This window comes from Dipteris shenzhenensis, unplaced genomic scaffold, assembly GCF_047967505.1.
Source record: "Dipteris shenzhenensis isolate YYH24624 ecotype China unplaced genomic scaffold, Dip_SZ_1.0 scaf0436, whole genome shotgun sequence".
Taxonomy (NCBI): Eukaryota; Viridiplantae; Streptophyta; class Polypodiopsida; order Gleicheniales; family Dipteridaceae; genus Dipteris; species Dipteris shenzhenensis.
In genome coordinates this window covers 62,501-77,032 of record NW_028239742.1, presented here as the reverse complement: position 1 = coordinate 77,032, position 14,532 = coordinate 62,501, and positions in this window count along the sequence as shown.

Genomic DNA, 14,532 nt, shown 5'->3' with positions numbered 1-14,532 from the left:
GAGGGGACTCAAAATCTTTGGAATTGAGATCTTTCTCGTCAAATCTCCCTCACTGAGGGAGATCCGATCGAGATTGATAGATAACAAGGAAAATTAGGTCTTGCGCTCGACAGTTTTCTTAGCTATAATAGAAATGGGTCGAATTCATAGATCCTTTCGAGGGGACTGAAAATCTTCCTTGGACTTGAAATCCTTCTCGATCGTCAAATCTCCCTCACTGAGGGAGATCCGAGCGAGAGTGATAGATAACAAGGAGAATTAGGTCTTGCATTTGACGGTTTGATTTTGTATAATGTATCTAGTCCGATTCATAGACCCTTCCAGGGGACTGGAAATCCTTGGACTTGAAATCCTTTTCAGTGGACGGAAAATCCTTGAAGAGGACTTCAAATCCTTAAAGAAGACAGGGGACTTGAAATCCTCTTCAGGGAACTGACAATCCTTGAAGAGGACTTCAAATCCTTAAAGAAGAAAAGGGACTTGAAATCCTCTTCAGGGAACTGACAATCCTTGAAGAGGACTTCAAATCCTTAAAGAAGAAAAGGGACTTGAAATCCTCTTCAGGGAACTGACAATCCTTGAAGAGGACTTCAAATCCTTAAAGAAGAAAAGGGACTTGAAATCCTCTTCAGGGGACTGAAAATCCTTGAAGAGGACTTCAAATCCTTAAAGAAAGAAGACAGGGGACTTGAAATCCTCTTCAGGGGACTGAAAATCCTTGAAGAGGACTTCAAATCCTTAAAGAAGAAAGGGGACTTGAAATCCTTCTCAGGGGACTTCAAATCCTTCTCAAAGGACTCGAAATCCTTCTCAGGGGACTGAAAATCCTTGAAGAGGACTTCAAATCCTTATCGGGGGACTTGAAATCCTTATCGGGGGCGGGGGACTTGAAATCCTTATCGGGGGCGGGGGACTTGAAATCCTTCTCAGGGGACTGGAAATCCTTGGATAAGACAGGGGACTTGAAATCCCTTAAGAGTACGGGGGACTTGAAATCCCTTAAGAGTACGGGGGACTTGAAATCCCTTAAGAGTACGGGGGACTTGAAATCCCTGAAGAGTACGGGGGACTTGAAATCCCTTAAGAGGACTATAAATCCTTGGATAAGACAGGACTGGAAATCCTTGAATAAGACAGGGGACTTGAAATCCCTTAAGAGGACTTCAAATCCTTGGATAAGACAGGGGACTTGAAATCCCTGAAGAGGACTATAAATCCTTGGATAAGACAGGGGACTTGAAATCCCTGAAGAGGACTATAAATCCTTGGATAAGACAGGGGACTTGAAATCCCTGAAGAGGACTATAAATCCTTGGATAAGACAGGGGACTTGAAATCCCTGAAGAGGACTATAAATCCTTGGATAAGACGGGGGACTTGAAATCCCTGAAGAGGACTGGAAATCCTTGAATAAGACAGGACTTCAAATCCTTATAGATGGAGAGAGACGAAGAAACAGGATCGGTAGAGGAGGAGAAAGGGTTTGCTCTTGACGAGGAGCTGGGATGGAATCGATACAGAACAAATTTATGGATCCTTTTTTCTTCCCGGGGACTGGAAATCCTTCAACAGGAGGACTGAAAATCCTTGGAGAGAACTATAAATCCTTCAGCAGGGGGACTAGAAGTCCCTCCAGGGGACTGGAAATCCTTTTCGATATAGAGAGACGAAGAAATAAGATTGGGAAAAATAAGTAAAGGGTTGCTTTTGATGAGGGACTAGGATCGAATTGATAGAAACATATTCCGGACCCCATCCATAGAGAAAGATGGGGTGGTGGGAAGTAAAAAGGTAAGGAATAAGGAGTAGAGCCTCGATGGTGAAATGGTAGACACGCCAGATTCAAAATTTGGTGCTGAAGAGCGTGGAGGTCCGAATCCTCCTCGGGGCAGAAGGTCTCGTACCCTTATTCAGATCGAACCCTTATCTACTAAAAGCTTTATCAAAGGTTTATCAAAGATTTATTCTCTCTACCACTAGAGATTCACATTCAATTGATTTGCTTATCTCCCAAATGAGTACCTCCTCGGGGTAGGAGGTCTCGTACCCTTATTCAGATCGAACCCTTATCTATTCAAAGGTTTATCAAAGATTTATCCTCTCTACCACTAGAGATTCACATTCAATTGATTTGCTTATCTCCCAAATGAGTACCTCCTCGGGGTAGGAGGTCTCGTACACTTATTCAGATCGAACCCTTATCTACTAAAAGCTTTATCAAAGATTTATCCTCTCTACCACTAAAGATTCACATTCAATTGATTTGCTTATCTCCCAAATGAGCACTCGAAATACTTCCTCGGGGCAGAAGGTCTCGTACCCTTATTCAGATCGAACCCTTATATACTAAAAGATTTATCAAAGATTTATTCTCTCTACCACTAAAGATTCACATTCAATTGATTTGCTTATCTCCCAAATGAGCACTCGAAATACCTCCTCGATTCGAGAGACAAGTGGTCTCTCCGGTGCCTCCCAAACTCCCAATAGGAAGAAAAATCCTCGGAGGATTCTGGTCTTTCCAGTGCCCAACCCTCAAACATGGGGATGCAAATCCTCCGATTGTTGATTATTGAGACCAGAATTCTCCGCCGTCCGGGGATTTGGATATGAAGTATTAGGTATCGAATAGGAAACACCTTCTGCTTCTTTCTCAAGTGAGGCTGGGACTCAGAATCCCGAGATTCGAGGAGATCCAAGTAGGTCTTTCAACGGGACTAGAAATCCTTATCAGGGGACTTCAAATCCTTGAAGAAGACAGGACTGGAAATCCTTGAAGAAGACGGGGGACTTGAAATCCTTCGAGGGGACTAAAAATCCTAGTACCTGAGGTGGGACTGAAAGTCGTAGTAGCCAATTAGAGTGTGATGAAACTGCGTCACGAGACCCCAGTATCTGGACTAGGACCAGAAATCCTAGTAGTTAGTCGGGGCATTAGTTAGGATGTCACCAAGAATCCCTATTAGTGAATTTGAATGAACTAAAATTTTGGGATTCGGTTAGATGGTCCATCCCCTAAGGACCCGGGGTCCTTAGAGCCCTTCCAATGGAAACAATGGAAAGGACTTGAAATCCTGATTATCTAGTTGGATACGGGAAAATCCAAACTTTAGAATGAATTTTTGGAATGTAAAGATGAATGAGGGGAATGCCCCTCCTTCCTCCCCATATTACCGTTGATCACCGAGAAATTGAATCTCCGGAGAATCTCAAACAGAATGGATCGACATCTTCATCAAGGATTTGTTCCGATAAGGATGTTGGAAAACTACTACGTCCTCTACGAACTACTTCCTACATTTTCCATATAAGAGATTCCTACTCCTTCTTGATTTCGAATGTTGCTTCCATCTCCCGAATAGGAAGACTCCGAAGGTGATCTATAACTTAGTAATTATCCGGAATTCTATAAGCAGAAGTTATTGCATCAGTAAGGGGAAAAGATGTATCTTCCTTTCACCAATTCGAATCCTGAATAGCCCTATATATTGCTAGGGATCCAGACTGAGTCAAGAATATCCGAGATTTTATGATGCGATATCGAATTCCCATTCAATAATTGTCTTGTTATTCGATCCGGTGACGTCCCACTAAATCGAAATAGATTGAATAGGTAGTGGTAACTTTCAAACAACATGTTATGAATGAGAAAATCTTTGGATGAGTGACGATTCCGTCTCATCCATCTATCTCTATGAACCATAAGCCTGAAACGAAGGAATCGCTCTTGCAAATCTTCCATTGGAATGCTTTGATACGAGTGAATAGGAACAAATATCTGCGGGTATTGCAAATATATATGCATGAATTAGGTTTCTTTGACGTATTCAAAGTGTCGTTCTTCACCCGAAGGGAAATTCTTCCACCGCTTGGTAGATAATTCAGTTATCGATTTCCGGTCATATCCACGAAGAAGAAAGAAATTTCTAATCTTTTCATTTGAGAAATGTTTCTCGCGCTCCCTCCTCGTACCGTAAGTAACATAAAGCCTCCGTACCAGTTCTTGTTTCGCTAATAAACTATGACGTGAAGAGGGAATGTTATGATCCGGCTGAGATAGAAGCATGGGATCCCAGGTGAAGCGCCCCCCCAGGAATAGAATTGGTTCATCGGATCGATTACATTGCGTTTCGTATTGATTAGATGAGTTGGGGATTCCTAATTCAAGAAATTGCTCGCGTAATGATAGATTATCCAATTAATTTTCTAATCTTTTAATGTCTCTTTGTCTCGATTTACCCGAGGCTCTCTTGTAACTGAAAAGATATCCTTTTCTCTTATGCGATTTCTTTCCACTAGACTTAATCTTATTCAATTCGAAATCCCGTTGGGGGATTTGATCCTGATTCCGATGAAAAAAGATCGAATTATACAAATTATTCGATTCGGATAATACTCTTATCGATTCATAACTGCCACTTCGCATGAAACCAAAACGCCAAAATTTGGGGGACCAAGTAATCCCACGCGACACTTCCTTCGGAATCGAGTCTACTTCACTCGACTGTTCCATTTCAGAATCAGTTGGAATCTTAGACACCCCCTTCTTTGTAGATTTATAAGAACGACTCGCAGAGATTATATCTGGAGAATACCTGGGTTCGATGGAAGAAGGAAGAGGAGGACTATTAGCGAATTGACTTCTACTTCTACAGATTTCTGAACATAAGAAATCCCTCAAAAGGTTTTCCGAGATACCACAGGCTAAGTTAGAATCATTCTCTACAACTTTATCAATAACAACGAGATTCTCTTCCTCTCTCATATCCATTCCGAACCAAGGATCACGAGCTGCTAATCCGGCCAATAGCCCTAAGATATGCGGAAGTATAGCGAATTCCTTAATTGTTGACTCGGTTATTAAAGGTTCCAAATACCAGTTATACAAGTGGTAAAACCTCTTCTTCAGTGTATTACTACCAATAAATGAGGGATCTGCAGGGGAAGTATCTATCAAACCATTTTTCAGAATAGCTTTTCCTATATTGTAAGGAAGTATTTCATATCCAGAACCGAATCGGATTCCGTTACCTATATACGTAACAATTGAATTTTGTCTACGTAAAGCTAATTTAATTGCACTATCGGATACAATCTTTCTTCTTCTAGAAGTAGTGATTAATAATGCTTCATTAGCAGGAGAAAATAGATCTCGTTTGCTATAACCCGTAGTTCCAGACCCAGTACCTTCGAGAAAAGAGGGATCAGCTTCTATTTCAAAGCCTTTGACACGCGAGAGAATTGACAATTCTTTTTGACGCTGACGCCTGTTAGACCCTCGGAGATTTATCAATTAGTTCGACCAATTCGGAGCTATTGAAGCTGGATCTACCTTTGCAGGTACATGAGTCGAAGCAATAACGAGATTCTTGCGAATGCAAGGATTCCTGCGCCCATTACCGATACTCCTCAATATTAGGCAGAGTAAGAATCTGGGATCGGCTTCTAATCTGTGATACAGGCGATTAACATTCAACTCATGAATGTCTTGAATCCATATCGTACAGGGAGACATCTCTTTTGCTATTGCAAAAATAAGATTCAATCGGTTTACGCTCTGTTTCGAAATGAAAGTCCCACGTACATTATTGAAATATGATCTGTTGTATAACAACTTCCTCAATGGCAGTCTCACCGACGGAAAGTAGGAATTGGATGCTATATCCCTAACTACATAAGATCGTCCAGTTTCTATGGGTCCTACTAGTGGAACTCCTTCAGATGGTAATAATCCTGATGAAAGCAAAATAGGTACGTCACGACATGGAATATTCGGAATGCCTTTTCGTCTCATTGTCGCTGAAAGGAGAATATTTCTTTCAAGGGCAAGAAGAGCCCACTTCTCCGCAGGATCCAACTCACAGATCTCGTAATTTGATAGATCATTTTGACGAATCCGAAGTAGGTATGACAAAAGATTAGATCCTTCTTCTGGGGTGGGTTCGTGATTAATCCCACCGCTCAATGAATCGTAATTGGAATTTAATTTCGATTCATACTTGGAAATAGTTTTATTTGTCACTAGATATTGAGTCAGTAATTGTTTATTAATCTTAAGGGTGTCGGAGCTTTTCCTACGAAGTATCCACGAATCTAGTTCATTTTTCACAAGGTAATAGAAGATTATATTATTTGTATAATTCAGGAATCTCTTCAGGGAATGTATCAGTAGATCTTTCGTTTACATTTACCTTGTCGAGGGAGAATACATTACCTTTTCCAGATAAAACCCACGCATTGGGTCTATTAAATATCCGGTGATATTGAAACGTTTCCACAAGTGAGGGGAATTGGAACCCGAAACAGCAGATAAATAATGCTTGAGAAATGCAAGAACAAATAATATCGAGAAAACGAGGTAGGATGGGGCATACTTATTCGAAAATCTAAAGACTGACCATCTCGAATGCGACACCTGCGTTTAGTTAGTAATTTCTTCGAAAATAGAGAGATCTATTTTAGATAATACGTTACTGATGGAATCGTTTCTGAATCTTGATCTTAGGCTTAACGATAAACAAGCTCTAGCATTACCTATATCCTCAGCAACTCTTTCCGTAATTCCGGGGAAAGTGTAATTCAAGTCATCACTTACTTTGAGTACTATTTCTGGATATATCTCTCTAATCAGATCATAAAAGTATCTCCACCAGTTAGGGGTGAAAAACCGAGGTATATATTCTCCGAATGGGCTCCATTTCTCGCAGATATTGTCTCTCCAAAAGATCCAAGAGATCTTATATTTGTTTAAATCCTTTGATAACTCATCGAAATTAATGAGATGAGATGGAAGAATAGGTTCTTTTTAGACACGTGTATCTGCAAGCCTCGTATTTTCGTACAGAACCTTCTCTCCAGTTAATCCTGTTGGAGATCTTGATGCTACACTGCTGCATAATGAGAATTTCTTTGACCAATAAAGCGTCTCAGATTCTTCTGATTCCCAAAAATAACCAATGTGTGAATCATTTTGATAGAATTGATTCCCAATAGAATCATTCCTCGAGTTTGATCTCTTCTCAATGGATCCCTCCGAATCGACTTGATCCACTCCCGAATTTTTGAGACGGGGTCGAGATCGCCAATCAGCCGATAGCTTAGAGTTTATCAATGTTCTTTCCAAGTAATTTCCATCGCTACCACATGAAGATAGAGACGAATCTCCCGTTTCGCGAGGAGATAAGTTCAACCCCGTCAGTAGTCCTCTTAGATCCGAAATAGAGTCAAGAAATCTATCTGAATGAGTTAGTGGTGGTATCGCAGATTCATCCAGATCAGATGGAGTCGATTCGGTTGTTGCGAGTATATGATCAATAGTTTCCCTTTCCGTTCGTTGCGAGGAATTGGGTAACAACGAATCAGACACTTGGGATTGAATAGATGAAGTGATATTTTTTGTATCTAAGGATCCTATTTCAAGAGATGGGATGACTTCATCACCGGAGCCCGTATACGAATTCTCTAAGATGTCAGAGTAACTACTGCTGTATCCTCCAACCAACGAATCCCTTCTTCTGATTATTGAGATAAAATCCCTTCCGGCACAGTTCAATACGGGTAAATGCGAGTAATCTATAAAGTTTGGTGTATCTACTTCATCGGAAATGGATCCCGAAATACTCCCAATATTCCTATTCGAACCTTTCCCATAATTCAAATTATCCAGAAACAGATCCCAATCCTGCCTTCCCGTAGCGGAATAAGCACCATTCGGGAGTTTTGTTCCAATACATTCGATACAGGATGATTCAACAAGAAATGGATTAACTGCGGGTTTTAGGAAGATTGAGGAGCCTACCGATTCTTCATCCATTAACAATCCGGACTCGATGAAGAAACTATCTTTTCTACCGAAGATTCTCTTGAGAAAGGATATCTTCTCATCGAGGTTGAGTGAACTCAGAAGGAAATCAAGCAGTGGATAATCTATATTGTTCAATTTATAGACAAGATAATCAATCCCATCTGTCGAAGCTTCTTCACTAATATACTTGGGAATAATGATTCGGTAAATAGATGATATATTGGTAAATTCCTTGGGATACTTGTTGTTCCTCCCAGCCGTACTACGAATAGTGATACCAATATTATTTAGTGCTAATATCGACAGATCATAGATTGATCTACCTAAGTCGGATCTTATTTCTGCGAATACTCTCTTGGAAGGGGAAAAAGACAAGTCTCTGATTGTATCAAGCCACCTGTGCACATTTGACCGAACATCTGGATATTCATCAATTGGGGAAATAATACATTCATGCAACAAACGCTCTATGTTACCCCTCCATTCCAATAATCTCTATTCAATTGCAATTCTTGTTACACCAGTAGATCCCTCGCCCCCCTCCCGGCTACCCAATTGATAGTTGATTCTGGATAGATATTCACTAGCTAATGTACAGAAATAGTCACGCGAAAAGAGCGTGTATACTGAGTAGAGAGATATTAACCTATTTCGTTCATATACCCTAACTAGAGAGTATGTTGAAGATATGTTACCTCCCTCTCCCGATTCATCTGAAAAAGTAGGATTTTCACTTCCATCAGTTCTTTCTACAGGTACATCGAAAAGGATCTCTAAACGGTTTGAAATAATCTTATCAAGATCGAAGTATGCGCCATTTTGCATCTCTGATTCCTCGTCAAGTATTCCACCAAATGATAGATCTCCTCTCGATAGAAAGGCTTTCCTAGGTTCCTCGCTACTACTACCAATTCTTACCTTACTGGAAATCAAATTCGATTTTTTAACTCTTAAAAGAAATCCAGTCAGTCGGTTTCTTGATTCATTTATTAGTTGTGAATAGGCGTGTAGAATAGAAAATTCCCCCTCATTTCCGTGGGAATCTAACCCCAATAATTGGAAGAACCACTTACGATTCTAGGAAGAATCAATACATTTATTGGAATCATTTTCTGCTATTCCCGCTACAGAAGGGGAGAAAGGATCTCCCAACAATAAAGGAGAGTCGAGTGTAAAATGCCGACAATCTCTCTCTACTTTCCATAAATGAGATATTCTTCCGATACCGAAAGACACGGAATTCTTATATCATTCTTCTGCCAAATATGTCTTAATAGGAGTTCCATCGGCGGTGGGACCCATACCTAGTTCATGTATAGATGATTCTGTTGAAAAGCCGTGACTCACCGCCTCTGGAGAATCATCAGTGGATATTGCTCTTTCCTCCGGAGAGTAACTGCCTACAAAGCCATTTCCAGATCTTTTCATTGAATCATATTCTGGATTTCTCTCCTCACTTCAACTAGATAAACAAGTATCTTCGATAGGTATCTCCTTCCCAACCTTCTGATTTCTGGAATCAGACTCATCCCTTGAGTTGCTATGAAAAGCCTCCAATTCTCTAGATGTCTCTATTTGTGAGGAGACATACTTCGAGAAACCACAGGAAATTTCTAGTAATATACTTGGTACCTCAGTGAGTAATTGATTATCCGATAGATAATCAAGTTCGATAAATCTCTTTTCTAAGAGAGATCTCGTTAGATTCAATTCGCGCTCATCCTTATTCCATGGAGAAGGACTTTGGTGACAGGAATGCCACATATAAAAATCGGCGTAATCCCGGAATAGTGTCCAACTCCCCTCGTCAATGGAATTTAACCAATCTCTTATATCGCTATAGGATAGGGATACACCATCACGAGATGACATTGTATTCTTATGGGGTGGAAATAGAGACAAATTGGAGAGACCCTTCCGCTCGGAATAGAACGGTGATTCATCTCCCTGCCGATCTACTGAATCCCTGGATTCGAGTAACATTTTGTCCCAAAAGTCCGATATTACGGGAATGAAGGAATCGCTTCTTAATGTTGCTGTTTGTAGCCAATTAACCCTTTGCTTGTCATGGATTTTCCGGAGAAGTAACGAATCAGAATCATTTTAGTAACAGTCATCCTTACGAAGTATCACATTTATATAGAATTCAAAAAACTCATTTGAATCTTCTAGATTCTTATCCCCCAGTGATTTTTCAATCCTCTCAGTCACATCTCTGGATATATTCTTGATGGGGAGTGGATCCCTCATCAGCCGGACCCTCCATCCATCTGAAACCGAAGGATCCATCGCACTATATATGGGAACTTGCGGTTCTTCCCTCGTCGAAGTTGTGGAAATATTTCCGTTTGAATCCGAATAGTAAGAATTACGTGTCTTTCCCTTTCTATCCTTTTCAGCAGGTGAGCATCTTATTGATAGAGAAAGAGGATAGAAGGATTCAACAGAATTTGTTGCTGGTTTTTTTACTACTCCACCAGTTCTATTAATTAGTTTCGCTAGATCTATAGAACCTCCTTCGATCAAATTTCTCTCACCTGAACGATGCATAGGAATTGGTATTGTTAGTAACATCAGGATTCCCGGAGTCACGCTATTACCCCGCTTCATTGAATCGCGCAGATTCCGTAAAAAGATTGAACTCAGAATTCATAAGTCAAATAATTTGATGGAGGGTTCATAACTGGAGAATAGACCAATTAGAAATTCCCCTAGATCTTGATTTTTCAATGATTCAAATGAGTAGTGGAATCCATCGGTTTCTGCTAACTTCGGAACTTCAGAGAATAAATCTGGACTTCTTACTTTTTCTTCTCCCACTTCTCTTACCTCATGATCTCTCTTCACTTTATCTATATGTGGTAGATACTACCCACCTCTCACATTCCATTATATAGATAATATCGAAAGATTCAAGGCCCAATGGAGTGAGTACTTTCGATGTGGTGATTTGTGGGTGTATTCGTACCTACCTGAAGCTGTCTCGGGAATCTCGAATTGTTGAAGAAACCTATCTATGTCTTATCTATCTCCTCATCAACTTATTTTATTCCGAGTGATAAAGACGAGTTCTCCAACCTGATGGGCGAACGACGGGGATTGAACCCGCGCGTGATGGATCCACAATCCATTGCCTTGATCCACTTGGCTACGTCCGCCCCCTACTTTCCCTATTCAGCTTTCTTAACTGGGAGAGAACAAGATCTACTAGGGTCATTCATTCGATGCGCGTACGTATTATTCGTCTATATATTAATACAAGAAAAAATATGTTAGGTGAAAAATGTATTCTCAATCTATTCCAGTGGGTACGGGACTACAAGCGTTCCGCTAATCAGAATGAGAATATCTTTGATTCCCATTCTCTGTAATCCTAGAAGGGTGTTTCAAAGATTCCCCAGAATCCAAGATTGGAAACTGATAATTGTAAGATTATGGCGAGATATTACTATTATTTCTATTCATTCCATCGGACGAATCTCCATTAAATACCAAACCTTATGCGAGGTTTGGTATTTAGTGATGCTGCACGACCAGACAGGTATTATCCGTTTACAGAAGGAGCTTCAACAGAAGCTAAGTCTAGAGGGAAATTATGAGCGTTACGTTCATGCATAACTTCCATACCTAGGTTAGCACGGTTGATGATATCAGCCCAGGTGTTAATAACACGACCTTGGCTATCAACCACGGATTGGTTGAAGTTAAAACCATTCAAGTTGAATGCCATGGTGCTGATACCCAAGGCAGTAAACCAGATGCCTACTACGGGCCAAGCGGCTAAGAAGAAGTGCAGAGAGCGAGAATTGTTAAAGCTGGCATATTGGAAGATCAAACGGCCAAAATAACCGTGAGCAGCTACGATGTTGTAGGTCTCTTCCTCTTGACCGAACTTGTAACCTGCATTAGCAGACTCATTCTCAGTAGTTTCTCTGATCAAACTAGAAGTTACCAAAGAACCATGCATAGCACTGAATAGAGAGCCGCCGAATACGCCAGCTACACCCAACATGTGGAAGGGATGCATAAGGATGTTGTGCTCAGCCTGGAAAACGATCATGAAGTTGAAAGTACCAGAAATTCCTAGGGGCATACCGTCAGAGAAACTTCCTTGACCGATTGGGTAGATCAGGAACACAGCGGTAGCAGCTGCAACGGGAGCTGAGTACGCAACAGCAATCCAAGGAGGCATGCCTAAACGGAAACTAAGTTCCCACTCACGACCCATGTAGCAAGCTACACCAAGTAGGAAGTGAAGAACGATCAGTTCGTAAGGACCACCATTGTATAGCCATTCATCAACGGAAGCTGCTTCCCAGATTGGGTAGAAGTGTAAACCGATAGCTGCAGAAGTAGGAATGATAGCACCGGAGATAATGTTGTTTCCGTATAGCAAAGAACCGGAGACAGGCTCACGAATACCATCGATATCTACAGGGGGAGCTGCGATGAAAGCAATGATGAATACAGAGGTTGCGGTTAATAAGGTGGGAATCATTAAGACACCGAACCATCCGATGTAAAGACGGTTTTCAGTGCTGGTGATCCAGTCGCAGAAGCGACCCCATAGGCTTGCGCTTTCGCGTCTTTCTAAAGTTGCGGTCGTGGTAATTTTTGGTTTTCGAAACGATTGGTGATTACCCAAGCTGATGAGCCTGTTGATCCATAGTATATCACAGAATCCCACCTGTGTCAACTAATCTAATATTGATTGAATATCCGAAGAAACGGGAAGACTTCCCTTTGTTTTCGCACGATACTTCTTCAAACCTTGACTCTCTTTTCAGACGCATTTCCCTTTTATTATCATAAACCACGGGAAAGTCAACGTTAGTTCGGCTCCTCGAGTACATCATGGGAGATGCCAGCTTTGCCTTAGATGTACTACGACTCAATCATCGATTCGAGGTGAGGGACATACAGGATAAATATCTGCTGGCGTTGCCTGACATCCCCCCCCCCCCCCGAGGTGAGTAGTCCGCCCCAGGCGGAGATAGTTGAGAATGGTGGGAGTCGCGGGGATGCGGGCAGTGCCAATCATGTCGATCATGTCGATTGTGTCGATTGTGTCGATCATTCTAGTCATGTCGATCATGTCGATCATGTTGATTGCGTCGATTGCGTCGATCACTTTGGTCATGTCGATCATGTTGATCATGTCGATGATGTTATGGACTTTACGATTCGACACTAGTCTTTCTCTTTTTCATGAGGTACTATACCAGTGACAAAATTTCCCCTATGACTTGGATATTCTTTCTCCCATTATTTAATTTCTGCTTATCCATATGCTTCTGGCGTATCTTGATTCCTAATACCCTGCGCTCCGGAGTAGAAGGTTTCAATCCACCAATAAGAGGTTGTGGATTGAAACGAACCCGGAACTAACGGAAATGGGCAAAAGCCTTATTAGCTTCTGCCACCTTGTGAGTCTCCTCCTTCTTCCGTACAGCACTACCAGAATTTCTGGCAGCATCCATTAATTCATCACTTGATCTTAAAGCCATACTTCGACCTGAACGTTTTCGACACGCGATCAATAACCATCGGATAGCCAAAGCTCTTCCTTCTGCAGGTACTACTTCAACGGGGACTCGATAAGTCGATCCACCTACACGTTTGGATTCTGTTACTATATCGGGAGTTACCCTACGTATTGCTTGTCGCGGGACAGACAGTGGATTCTTATTCGTCTTTTCCTTAATCCGCTTCATAGCCTGATAGAGAATCTGATAAGCCAATGATTTCTTGCCATCTTTAAGAATACGATCAACCAACATGTTTACTAATCGATTACGATAAATCGGATCCGATTCTATATTTTTCTTTTTGTTCGCTACATTGCTCCGGTGTAACATGAGTTTACAGATATGTCGGATTCCGATTCTATCTCGACTGTATCTTAGAATCTTATTTGGGCTTTTTCACTCCATATTGTAGGGTGGATCCGCCGGTTAGTCGAGGATCTCCCCCCAAACTGCACGTGCGACTTTCATCGAATGCAGCTTTCCATATGATTGAATAGAAAGTCTTGAAGTAAGTTCGGGTTACTTCAATGAATCATATTTACTCATTAGGCATTGAGTATCCGTTTCCTCTTCATCATCCCACGAATAGGAGAAGGGAAATCCCGTATTTCATTTATCTCACCAAGAATGTCCGTGGGTTTATTGATCCAATTACCAAATGTTCACAAAACCTCCACTGAATCTCCATAATCGTAGTCCGAACTCGTTCTGAGAGAGAGAAGACATTCGAAGATTTTCCAAATAAATGGGAGTCCGGGTAAGACTCAACTTACTGGAATGCAATACCCTGGACACCGAGTTGTTTCACACGAATAAGATAATAATCAATCTCCGTAATAGCAGGCTTCGGTCCCCTGGCAACATTCCCACTATCGGGTCGGCTATGCATTTGACATATCAGAACAACCGATACGGAATCATTGCGATGATACAAGTTACGACAATGTTCTGCAACGCACTGGAACGCCCCTTCTTACGATCCTTTACTCCTACAGCATCTAAAGTTCCTCTAACGATATGATATCTTACACCAGGTAGGTCCTTCACCCTCCCGCCTCTCACAAGGACCACGGAATGTTCTTGCAAATTATGGCCAATACCTGGTATGTAAGCCGTTATCTCGAACTTGGAGGTTAATCGAACTCTGGCGACTTTCCGTAGGGCAGAGTTAGGTTTTTTTGGTGTAGTTGTGGAATAGTT